This window comes from Meleagris gallopavo, chromosome 1, assembly GCF_000146605.3.
Source record: "Meleagris gallopavo isolate NT-WF06-2002-E0010 breed Aviagen turkey brand Nicholas breeding stock chromosome 1, Turkey_5.1, whole genome shotgun sequence".
Classification (NCBI taxonomy): Eukaryota; Metazoa; Chordata; class Aves; order Galliformes; family Phasianidae; genus Meleagris; species Meleagris gallopavo.
Genome location: NC_015011.2, coordinates 159,429,835 through 159,442,133, shown reverse-complemented (window position 1 = coordinate 159,442,133; position 12,299 = coordinate 159,429,835).

The following is a 12,299-nucleotide window of genomic DNA, read 5'->3' as shown; positions in this document are numbered from 1 at the left end:
ACTTATCAGTTTATGAATGTAATGGAGTGAAATGTTGCTGAAAGTTAATTGCAGTTTGACCTTGGAAGGAAAAAATAAGGATAAATTGCAAAATATTTCTAAACTGTTAAAAAAAGAACTGAAAGAGAAAATTGAAGGTTTCTGTTGCAAAGGTGGGAAGAGAAGGGGTAAATAAGGATGGTTCCAATATTTTATCTTAATTTTCATAAAACAATTTTATTGAATATGAAACAGTAAGATGAATCCAGTTCTACGTGCTATACATATTTACATTTAATTCTTATAACTCTGCTCTGGTATTTACTGTGATAGAGTTAATTTGTTCTTAGTAGCTGGTTAGGTGCCATGTTTTGGATTTAAAGTGAGAATAATGTTGATAAAACACTGGTGTATTAATTGTTGCACAGCAATACTTCAAGTCAAGGACTTTTCTCATGCTGTCATGACAGTGATGAAACTGGGGATGCAGAATAAGTTAGGAGGGTACAGACCCAGGAAAACTGACCCCAGCTGGCTAAAGTGACTTTCCATACCATACTACATCATGCTCAGCAATAAATCTGGAAGGAGCTGGCTGAGAGGGTGACCCCTGTTCAAGAACTGACTGGGCATCAGTCAGTGGATGAGCAATTGTGGTGCACAACACTTGGTTTGTATATTATTTTCTCATTATTAGTAGTATTATTTTGCCTTCTATTTCTGTCCTATTAAACCATCTGTATGTCAGTTCACAAATTTTTCCTTTTATCCAACTCTCTTCCCAGTTATGCTGTGGAGGTAGAATGTGAACTGCTGCATGGAGCTTAGCTGTTTGCTGGGTTGAACCACAAGAACACCTCTAAAATTCCTGCTGTTAAACATAACTAAATTAAACTAATTTAATGCTAATTAGTATAATAATTCAACATTGTTAACTGCTTATTGTTTTCATTGCAGTTAGGAATTTGAATTAAATTCAGTATATTTATTTGAAATTACAAAATTTGCAGTAGCTTTTATAAAATTCATATAGACTCTTAGTACGAAATCCACACAATCCACCTTGCTACACAATGCTCCAGTGCTGAAGCTGGCCTTCCTTTGAGCACAGATTTGGGCTAAATTACCTCGAGATATTTCTCCCAGCCTAAATGATTCCATGATTTCTTGTTTTATCATAAATAGCCTTTAAGTAGTTATTTTAAGGATGAAAGTTATTTTTTTTGTGCATCATACTCAGCTAATGCATGTTTTTCAGTGCAGGTACTGAACCATGTACACAGTTCCTAGAATATACAGGAAAATTTAGATACAATTTAGAATACATTTAGAAACTAACTATGGAGAAAATCAGTGGTAACCTGTGTAGAACTGTTTTTTTTTCTAGATACACATGTTTCTAGAATTAAGAAAAAAAATAATATATATATCAAGAGAGAGAGAGAAATTAAACATTAGAAAAAAAATATTGAGAAATATGGATGGTGCTAGGGCAGAAAAGGTGAGACTTCCAGAATTAAAATGAGGAAAAAAGTGGCATATATAATGTAAATGATTTAGTTATAGACTATGAAAAATACTATTATTTTTAAACATTATTTGAATAGTTCAAGTAATAACTGAATGCAACTTCAGTTTGAAGGCACTTCAATTTAGGAGTACAAATGCAGGTATCTACATGTTGACTTGTCTAAATTTCTATTGTCCTTATATCTAAGGTGTGGAATCCAAAGGGATGAGACTACACTCTTCAGTGGTGTGCTATGGTGGCCATAGGACAAGGGGAAACTCCCACAAACTGGAGCATAGGAAGTTCCACACAAATGTGCGTAAGAGCTTCTTCACAATAAATGTGAGAGAGCACTGCAACAGGCTGGCCACCTGCCTGGACACCTACCTGTGCAACCTGCTCCAGGGAGCTTGCTTTGGCAGGAAGGCTGGACTTGGTGATCTCTAGAGGTCCCTTGCAGTCCCTACAATTCTGTGATTCTGTGATTCTGTGAATTAAGTGTGCCACACATGGCACACACACTTTACTGGTGCAAATTGGAGGTGTTTATTATTGCACGTGATCTAGGGATTTCTATCTGATCTCCATTTGCCACATAAATGTAGCTGTTCTATGGGTCCTCTACCATATCTACGAGCCCTTGAAGATGACTCAGACATTATAAGATACCTGAAATGGTGCATCAGTCATTACTGCTAAGACTGACCCTTGGGAATCTCAGACTCTGGAGGTAAGAGAAAGAGTCTGGGGAAGGAAAGACTTCCCTTTGGTAGAGGAGCATATGGTCAGAGACCATCTAGTCAAACTTGACACACAAATTATGGGCCCCAGCAGGATACACTCACAAATGCTGAGGGAGGTGGAAGAAGTTCAGGAGTCAAATCCATGGTGCTGACTTGTAGAGCAAATGAAGGCAATGGCAGAGCCTTTATTTGAGAAATAGGTGCTATAGGAAAGGATATTGAAGATGAATTAACTCACCTCTCCGATAACAGTTTGGAGAAAGGGACGAGCTGAAGCTGAAGGGGGACCCACGCGGACTAAGATTGCATGGGAAGTATCGTTGAGACAGAAGGGGTGGCTTGAGACCACCACCCCCCGCCCCACACCAGGCCCTCATGTAGCTCACCCATTTGTTTAGGCTGTGACCTTAGAATTCCACTACAAGACTCTTTTCAAAAGTGAGCAGTAATAGAACAAAAGGCAGAGGGCAAAAACTGGAACACAGAAACAGTCAGCTTATATATATCTACTTTATAGTGAACTGAGTATGTTAACACATTTCCTTTACTGTCTTGACTATGTAATTAATTGTCCTAAGAATTTTGATTCCTAGTTCATATGTAGAAAGTAAAATTTAGGTCTCTCAATTTGGAGTTAAATTCAACAGACTGTTTAAGTATTGTTCAAAAGCAGTGCAGAAGGAAGAAACCCAAAACTATTGAACTGTAGAATGAGAAACAAATAAACAGATATATGTATGCTTCTAAGTGAGAAATTTCCTTCAGTTAGCTCTTAATTAGATTAATTTTAAGCATAATAAAAAATATGTAAAAGCAATTTTTTCTTGTCTGATACTGATTTCCATAATGTGAACACAGTGAAAATCAAGTAGTGATGTAGCATGTCCTTTTTAAACAGGTTTTTCATTGTACCAAAGGTATGATAGTTTAATCAGTCTCTTTCTCAAAGAGAAAAAGTGTAACTGCTTTTTATGCTGGTAACCTGTGGAGTACATTAAAAAGAAGAACAGTGATTTCAGGGCAGTGGATGTTCCTTGTATGGGACTCCAGCTGTTGTGAAGGCTTAAGCCAGAAAAGCTATATTGAAAACTAGATTGCTTGATGACAGATTGTCAAAATGTATTAAAGTTCTTAAGATAACAAGAAATTTTATATGATAGGTAAAATTGCCTTGTGTTTCTAACTAACTGCCATTTTGAATGTTGTGATAGGAGGTGCCGAATATCACTGTGATGTGTTTGATTTGGAAAACAGACTTATTAACTGCAGCACCAACATTCCACATCATGGACAATGTAGTTTATTTCTCATAACTTTGCTAGTTCTGCCTTATCAAAAAGCTTTTATAAGTCTAATTCTTTTTGAATTAACCAAACATGAGTCAAAAGTAATATATGCCACAGTTATTTTCAGAGCCAATTTAGAGATTACTGATCCTAATCAGTATCCAGATTCCATTTACATCTTTTGTTTTCATTTTTTTCTCAGATATTTTCTACACATATTCTCATTTTGTTTTCTGAATTTACTTGTATTCAAGCATATTGTTAATATATACTTAATATTATTGCCCATCATTTGGAATATGTAGTAATAGGAAAGCCAGCTATGCTGTGAGCGAAGTTCACCAGTTTAAATTTGTCAAGCTGAAGTGCCTGCCCCAAAAGCAACCTCATTTAAAGGCAATAGTGAGAAAAACAAAGCAGTGAAAAGTGTTTCATCCATAGGCAAAGAACTTTAAATTAAAAATGGAAATAAGGATAAGTGGCATTGAAGAAAGACTTATGAGGATCTTATTACTCCATGCACCACATACTGCATCTTTCTGTACACTTCTTTCAAAAGTCTAGTTTAGATAGGTAGTTCTCTTTGTTTCTCACTAAAGTTTATTTCTTGTCTGACAGCTATATGCTCTTCCTACTTTTTGTTTACCCCTATGAGTATTGCCAAACTTATTCTACAATAGCAAATTATCTCAATCAGAATTGTAGTCTCTCAGTATAACTTGAATGTAGAATAGTATCTCACAGTATTATTCAATGACTGAAAACTGTGGATAAAACTGCTAAGTTAAATATTTTATTTGACTTTCTGTCTCTATCATGAATGTCTCCAATTATTTTCTTACAAGAATTAAAGCTTCTGATTGTCATCAGCATGGCACGAGACATCTTGTACCCTTTGACCACAAGGCAAAGTCTGCTTCACAGCACATTTTAACCTGGAAATCTAGATATTCTTATTTTACTTTACAGTCAGAAATGAGAGACATATGCAGGAGTGTGCTCTTAGTGAGTTAAGTAATTTCTGAGGATGAGGAGATATTTTTCTGTCCTAGGGGAAGCTAAATGATGTGGCCTAAATTCTTAGTTCATTTAAGAGCTTAAAATAAAGTGACATGAGTTTGGACTACCTTGACTCCATCTGATCACTAATCACTAATCAGCCCCTAGTCTTGAATTTAATCAAGTTCTTGTTATAAACATTAACTTTTCACATTAACACTGCAGACCATTTTCTGGTCTGAAACTTTTTAAAAAAATATAATAATGGATATGATATGGATACACTTGTTAGCATTTTAGGCAGATTTACATTAGAGCGTCTAAAGCTTAATTTTACATAGTGTCTTTGTGTCCATCCATAAATTGTCTGCTAGTACTGGCACTGTCATAATGAGGATTTCCTTTTACTGAGTAATAAGACAGTAAGGTACTACAGATAGCTACATAGCTCTACTAAACTTCAGCTTTTTGTAGGTGTGTGTATGTGTTTGTTTGTTTTTCAGTAGGGCAATATAGGAAAGCAATCTAGATTTGTAGAGGAAAAGAAAAGGCTACTTTTTAGATTAGTAGACAAACAGAAAGGAAAATCCATAGCTAACATTTAAGTTTCTTTTTGTTATTTCTGCTTCCTATTATTTTCTTTGTTTTTCTTTCTTTGAATCTCTTTGCATGTGATAAGTTCTTGTACAGCAAACAATTATCTCAGTCAAAGAGCCCATTTGTTATACAGAACATATCTATTAAAAAACCCTTAAATATCAGTGTTCACATGAGATTCAGACTTCTATGTACCCCGCTATCACATGCATCTTACTTCTTTTTAAATGAAATATATGCTTCGGAAAAGAAAAAGGAAACTCTTTACTAATAATGATAATAATAATAATCTGAATCAATATAATGCTTTTTGGTATTTGTTTCTTTAAACCATAAATTCTGTGTGTATGGTTTGAATTTTCATTCTACGGGAAGATAGATTCTTCCTGGTTCAAATTGTTTTCTAAACTGAAGCTGTTACTAGTGTTCACAATTTCAGTGAGTACTTTGCTTCAGTAGTTCTCTGGGGGGAAGGGATGAAAAAGGAGGGCACCATCAACCAGTGATTGACTCCTACAGGCATAAGAACTGATGGAGCAGAACAGGTTGTATCCAGCAGCAGTAGAAGCAGCTGCTGCCTGCTTGGGTTAAGGGACTTTTCTGCAAACACGATAGGGACAGACTCCATTTACTGCAATTAAATGTTCCAGTCTGGCCCTAATAAAACTGATGATTCAGACCAATAAGCATATTTAAAATTCAAATACATACAATTACAATTAAACTCCTAACAATTTTGGAACCTCTTTCACAATTTCCTGCTGCAGTTCAAATAGTAATATAAGAGTAATTATAGATGTTTCTGTCACAGAGTTTTGAGTAAAACTATTGCAGCCTTTGCACATTTGCAGAAATTTTACAATGCATATACCTTAGACTTTCACACATAAACATAAAATGTTTGGACATTCCAAGCATGCCGTTTGATTTTGTAAAATTAATATTTCTTACACATACAAGTAGTTTATTGAATGAATCAGGTTATATACAATTCAGACACCTATTCAAGGCTTTATGAGATTAGACATGTATTTTATAGTCTTCTTAGGAAAAAAAAAAAAAAAAAACTACAACAGCAACAAAAAAATCATCCTCTGAGTGGTCCTCATTAAGTCTTATTCCTTGCTATGAGCCAGAAAAAAGTACCAACTTCAAGAATGCATCTGGCTTATTCTCTAGGAGTCATTGCTGGAAAAACAGAAGGAAATATCTGGGAATTATCTGTCCAAAAAAAAAGAGTTATCCATAGATATTAGAAGGTAAATTAGAAGGTAAATTGAAATCTTCTTATTTTCTCTAAGTTAGCCTGAAATTTTAGATTTCAATGTACTGTGAAGTGTAGTGGAATGAGAAAGACAATATGGTAAGGAGTCATAATTGAGATCTCTGCTTGGGGATCTTGGCACTAATTCCTGAGGAATCTTGGAAAGTCACAATGAAAGAGGAAAAAATCTATTAGACTTCTTTTTTTCTGCTTCCTGTTGTTGCTGTTTCTTTTGTTTTTCCCCGTAAGCCAAATATCATACATATTGGCTATTTGCCTAGACTTTATCAATAAACTATAATATGCATACAGCAACTTTTGCAAACATACATTTCACATTTTTGAGGAGCAGAGAGTAATGGGGAGCTATATCCCTGACAGTTTCTATATCTGCTCTATAATCTCTTCCTGTTTAAAAAGGAAAAGTTGATGATAAATAACATTCAGTATGACAGAAAATCTCATGTTCTCTCTATAGTGCTAAACACTCTGAGTATACTCTTCTGTCAATATCTTATATCATTTATTTTCACAAATGTTTGCACTGTACAGATTTTAAAAATAGTGTAATGATTAGCCAAATAATACACTTCTTGTTCTAATGAACAAAATAAACAAGAGTACATTTAATTAACTAAAATAACCTTTGCTCCCACAGTTTAGCCATTTTCCCTGTTGGCTGAACATGAATAACTAAATTGGCAAGCCAAAACTCTCTAATTTCCTTGAGTTCCATTCATTTTTTTATTACATTAATTTTGATATATTTCTCAATTTTATTATCATTGTTAATATTTTTACAATTATGATTAATATTATGGCCAGTATTCTTATCCTGGCAAGAATAAAAGAAAGGAAACCAAGATATGCTTTATTCCTTCTCTCCCACATTTCTGTTACTTTGGATTATGCAGGAAGCAGTCATCCCAAACAAATCTCAAGCATCACTAACCATACATGTGGAAATTAAATTGTTTGCACCAAATGAAAGAAGATGAATCCTTTAAAGTAGAAATTGTATAAGGAAAAATCAGCAAAATGCCATAAAGTTCCACACTAAGCAAGGAGTAGATTTGCTTGGTAGTGTCGATTTCTGGGGAAGGTATTGTAAAACTGATGGAATTTATTTTCTTAAGAAGACAATTGAAATTTGAAAGTACTTAAGCTTTTTCAGTTTGAAAACAGATCATAAGATTTGCCACTGATTTCAGTAAAGCCTACTTCTTGAAAATGCTGGCTTGTTCTCCTGTACAGCAAAGATAAAGTTTCTTATAATTTTATTGAAAAAGTGCCATTAGGATTTCAATAACCTAAATAATTTTATATGCCTGCCTTACAAGGCAAGCATGAGTTTCACCATTAGTCAGTCATACAACTCTCTTCTAACTGTGATTTTAACTTAGATGCTTGCCTTAAATATAGCCAAGCAGAAGCCTCAAGTTCGGTGGACTGAATTTCCATAGTGCTACAAGATCTTAAGTTTAATATCATTAGCCCCTTCTTTTCCTACTCTTCTGCAAACACAAACTTTGTTCCTTGTGCTAGTAATGCTACAAATGCAAGCATAGGAATGATGTTGACATGTGGTAGAATAACAACACAGTACGTTGATCTGGATCTTTTACAGATTGACATCTATTTGACTCACCTGCTGAAGCAGTAATTTGGTGCAACATAGTTATAGCAAAGAGCCATAGTGTAAGAGAATCTCCTGTATTCAACAGCTCAAAATGTTTTTTCACTTCACGTTAACAAATAGGAATAGAATAAATAAACACTTTGCATACAGGGAGCTGATTAGAAATTTGATTGTTTATGGATGAGGCAATGGGGTGAATAAAAGAAATCCCAGCCCAGATGAATCTGACCTGATGTAAAACCTCAATTATTTAATGGTTTGTAGGCTTATATGAAGATTTCTGAGAATGTTTCACTACAGCTCAGCATAATTAAGTCTTTTTATTTTTTCTTTGTGAGCCTATTCAGTTCAAATTAGTTTTACTAAATAGTATAGTTTACCTATATGATACAACATACTGTAAAATATGATGTTAACATATGATATGGTAACAATATACACTAAGATAAAATTATGTTATAAGTATACTATCCTAATTAGAAATTTTATCATGGCTTCCTGACTGGAAATGTCACGTGTTAATAAAAACAGTATGTAAAATAAGTTAGAGAAAAAGGAAAATAGGGTACATATTTTTCTATACCTGAGAAAATGTGAAAGATTTTTACTCTTGTATGGCAACTGTTGAGTCACGGCCTGAACCACTGATTGATTCATCTGAGGCAAGGACTGAGTCAGTCATGGGAGCACAAGTGAAGGCAATTCAGCTGCGTGACTGGAAGGAGTAGAGTCTGGCTGCTCCTCTCCTAGACCCCATTCAAGGGCTGACTGCCACTGGGGAAGGATCTCTTTCTGGAGATCTCTTCTGTGTGGAGTCTTTCCTACAAACCTAGATCTTTGGATGCAGGTGAGCATTCCTTCCCTGCTTGTTTCTTTTCCCATTTTCACCATAATAATATTTCTACCTGTAACACCAACTGTAACGACACTATTGATGGTCATCCTTGGGAGCAGCAGTGTCACACCTGATACCACATGCTGTAAAAGCAATGTGGTACAAGTTTTTAAGTGTTTTTGGTTAGCATTGTATTCCTATGTTACAGAAGAAGAAGAGTTATATGATAGGGGAAAAGATTCCAATAAGTGCAAATCAGTCACTGATTGTCTTAGTAACTATATGGAAGCTTCCCTAACAGAGCTTCACTCTGTGAAGCATATGAAGAACATCTAAGTTTTAATATAACTTTAGGCTTCAGAGTAATTTTAGTAATACATGCTAATGTAATGAATAAATTTGAAACAGTAATTTAATTCTATTTTCACCAAATTACACTTCTTAAAAGAGAAGAACTCTGAGTGGTGTAGTTCTTCTTTCTCTAGAGGGAAGGGATGTCATCCAGAAGGACCTTGATGGGCCTGAGAACTGGGCTCATGTCAGGCTTCATGAAGTTCACAAGATGTCTTCATTGGTATGGAATACATAAGCATTCCATCATGCAGTAGGCTGTTGGATGCTGGAGAACAGTGCACTGTGAAGATGTATTTCGTAGTTCCTGTGGTTCTAGCACTCTCAGATATTCCCACGTGAGTTCTGGTTATCCAAGAGAAAGATATGTTTAGAAAGGACAGACTACTACAGTTCCCAGGTCTCGAGCACTCTCGTATGATCCCTGATTCCAGGTGACAGCGAGGAGCTGGCTCCGTTCTGATTTCTAGTAGCACAACAAGCAGCATACTGTATTACTCCTTGTAATTCCTTTTAATATTGTGTTGTCTTACATTCTTTTATCATTTGCAGTAAATTAGTTATCCTTCTTTATCTTGGTTGTGTCCTTTGTACTACCCCCTCCCCCACCAACCTGGTAGAGGGGAGGGTGGGGAGGGGGAAGCGCTGTTGCTTGTGATGAAATCACAGAATGGCCAGGGTTGGAAGGGACCTCAAGGATCATGAACCTCCAAAACACTACCACAGGCAGAGCCACCAAACTCCTGTTTAATACTAGACCAGGCTGCCCAGGGTCCCATTCAATCTGACCTTGAACACCTCAAGGGATGGGGCATCCACAACCTCTCTGGGCAGCCTGTTCCAGCACCTCAACCACTTTCTACCCTCTACTAAGCAGAGTTTTTGATGTGTTGTATGCAACCATCTGAAGATTTCCAAATCTGTCCTTATCCATTTCAAAAACAATCATTAAGAACTCATCAGACATCTGAATCACCACATTAAAACTACAATACATTCCACTGAATTTTAGAGTTCTTTTATTTAGTGGACTATCTCCCATGAGCATCACTGGAAAAGACATAATATCATTGATTTATCATTTTATATGATAAATTGGATGGAGTGAAAAGTGATAAGATTTAAAAATAATAATAATAATAAAAGAACACGCAACTATCTTTGTAATTGTTAGAAGTTAAAAATTCCACCAACTTACATCTGAACTCTCCTTAATAATAAAATAAATACGTTCACAAGAGACACTTTTTGGAGTTTCCATGTCTGCAATATGTCTGTGTAACTAAAACTCAAATCTAAGAACTGAGCTTGTCAATCAAAGGACACTACACTTACTTCTTGATAGGAATCATAATTATTAAGCATTTCTAATGCTGATATTGTCATGGTTTTATGATTGTTGGTTATTGGTATTCCACATCATAATATCATGTAGTGCACTGGGAGTTAAAGTGTTAATGCTGCAGTTCCGGGTACCTGTCTGGAAGAGAACTACAATCCCCAGGGGGCTTTGCGATCAGAGAGGGATATAACCCCTGGCAATGTCACCTGATGTGCTCTTCCTCGTCAGGCTCTCCTCCCTGCTGCTCAACCGGACTGTGCATCTCACCTCAGCGTTATGGCGAGGCCTATCCACCTTTCGGACACTCTCTCATATTACATTTGATTTATTAGCTTCAATTTTAATTATATTGTATTATAGTGTGTTATCTTGCATTCCGATACCATATTTAGTAAATTAGTTTGTTTCTCCTCAGATCATTGCCACTGTTTTTAATTATTTTGGGGTCCCCTGTTTCCCTTTTCTAGAGGCACAGATTTTGAGAAATCCCTCAGCCCCGCTAACTACAGAACTGGGCTGAACCAGCCTGTAAACCGTTGACAGATATACAGCATGGAATTAGATTAATTTGGCTTTGTGATCTGTGTGTCTGATGAAAATTTAAACTATGAATTACCCATGGGACACTTGATATTGGAAAGAGAATACAATTTGATATGATTTTTCTGAAAGAAATTTAACTTAAAGACAAGGAAAACAAATTTTAAGAAAAGTATTTCAAGAATAAGCAAGGCTTATATGCACACAAAATGTTTCCTGTTTCTTATTTTCCACTACCATTCACTCACCTTACTTCTATGACTAAGCTAGATTTGGGAGATTTGACATAAATTTTGCAAAAATATCTTTGTATTTCTGGTGTGCAGAAATATTTAATCATTACTGCTTGATTCTTCTACTGAGAACTACTAAAATAGTCTCAGGGAAATTCTAACTCTTTGACAAAACTGAACAACATTACTGTTGCTCTTCAGCTGTACCACTAACAAAATATGTTCTTCAAGCAATCCTTGAAGATCCTTTACAGGCCAAGTTATGGCCATGTGTCTTCTTCATAAATCAGGAATGAGTCATGCAATATCTCCATTTGGATGGGATCTGTGAGGATTACTGAGTCCAACTCCTGGCTCATGAAAGTTACTACTCATATGACTGAGCTCGCGCTTCATTTACAAATTGATACGTCTTTATTTTTTCAGAATGCTTGAAAACACCGAAAACAACTTTTAAAATAAATTCTATAGTTAAGCTCATAGTGGGCTGGAATACCTTGTTCATGATACAGCTTAAAATATCTTATTCAACAATTTCTTCACTTAAGCTAGTTTTCAGACTAATACTGGACTTGGGAAACAGAATTGCTCAATGTGTCAGTGCCTGAATGTGAAGAAGCAAGTACTTACATTTGATGTTTCTATGTATTTCAGTGTTGTTTTTTATTTTTACTTTAATTTTTGCTTGCTTTCCCTCTGTGTTCTTCCTATTTGCAACAATGGATCTCACCTTATAAATCCTTCTGATATGACTATTCACAGAATCACAGAGTGGCCTGGGTTGGAAGGGACCTCAAGGATCATGAAGCTCCAACCCCCCTGCCACATGCAGGGCCACCAACCTCCCCATTTAATACTAGACCAGGCTGCCCAGGGCCCCATTCAATCTGGCCTTGAACACCTCCAGGGATGGGGCATCCACAAACCTCTCTGGTCCAGCACCTCACCACTCTCTCCGTAAAGAATTTCCCCCTGACATCC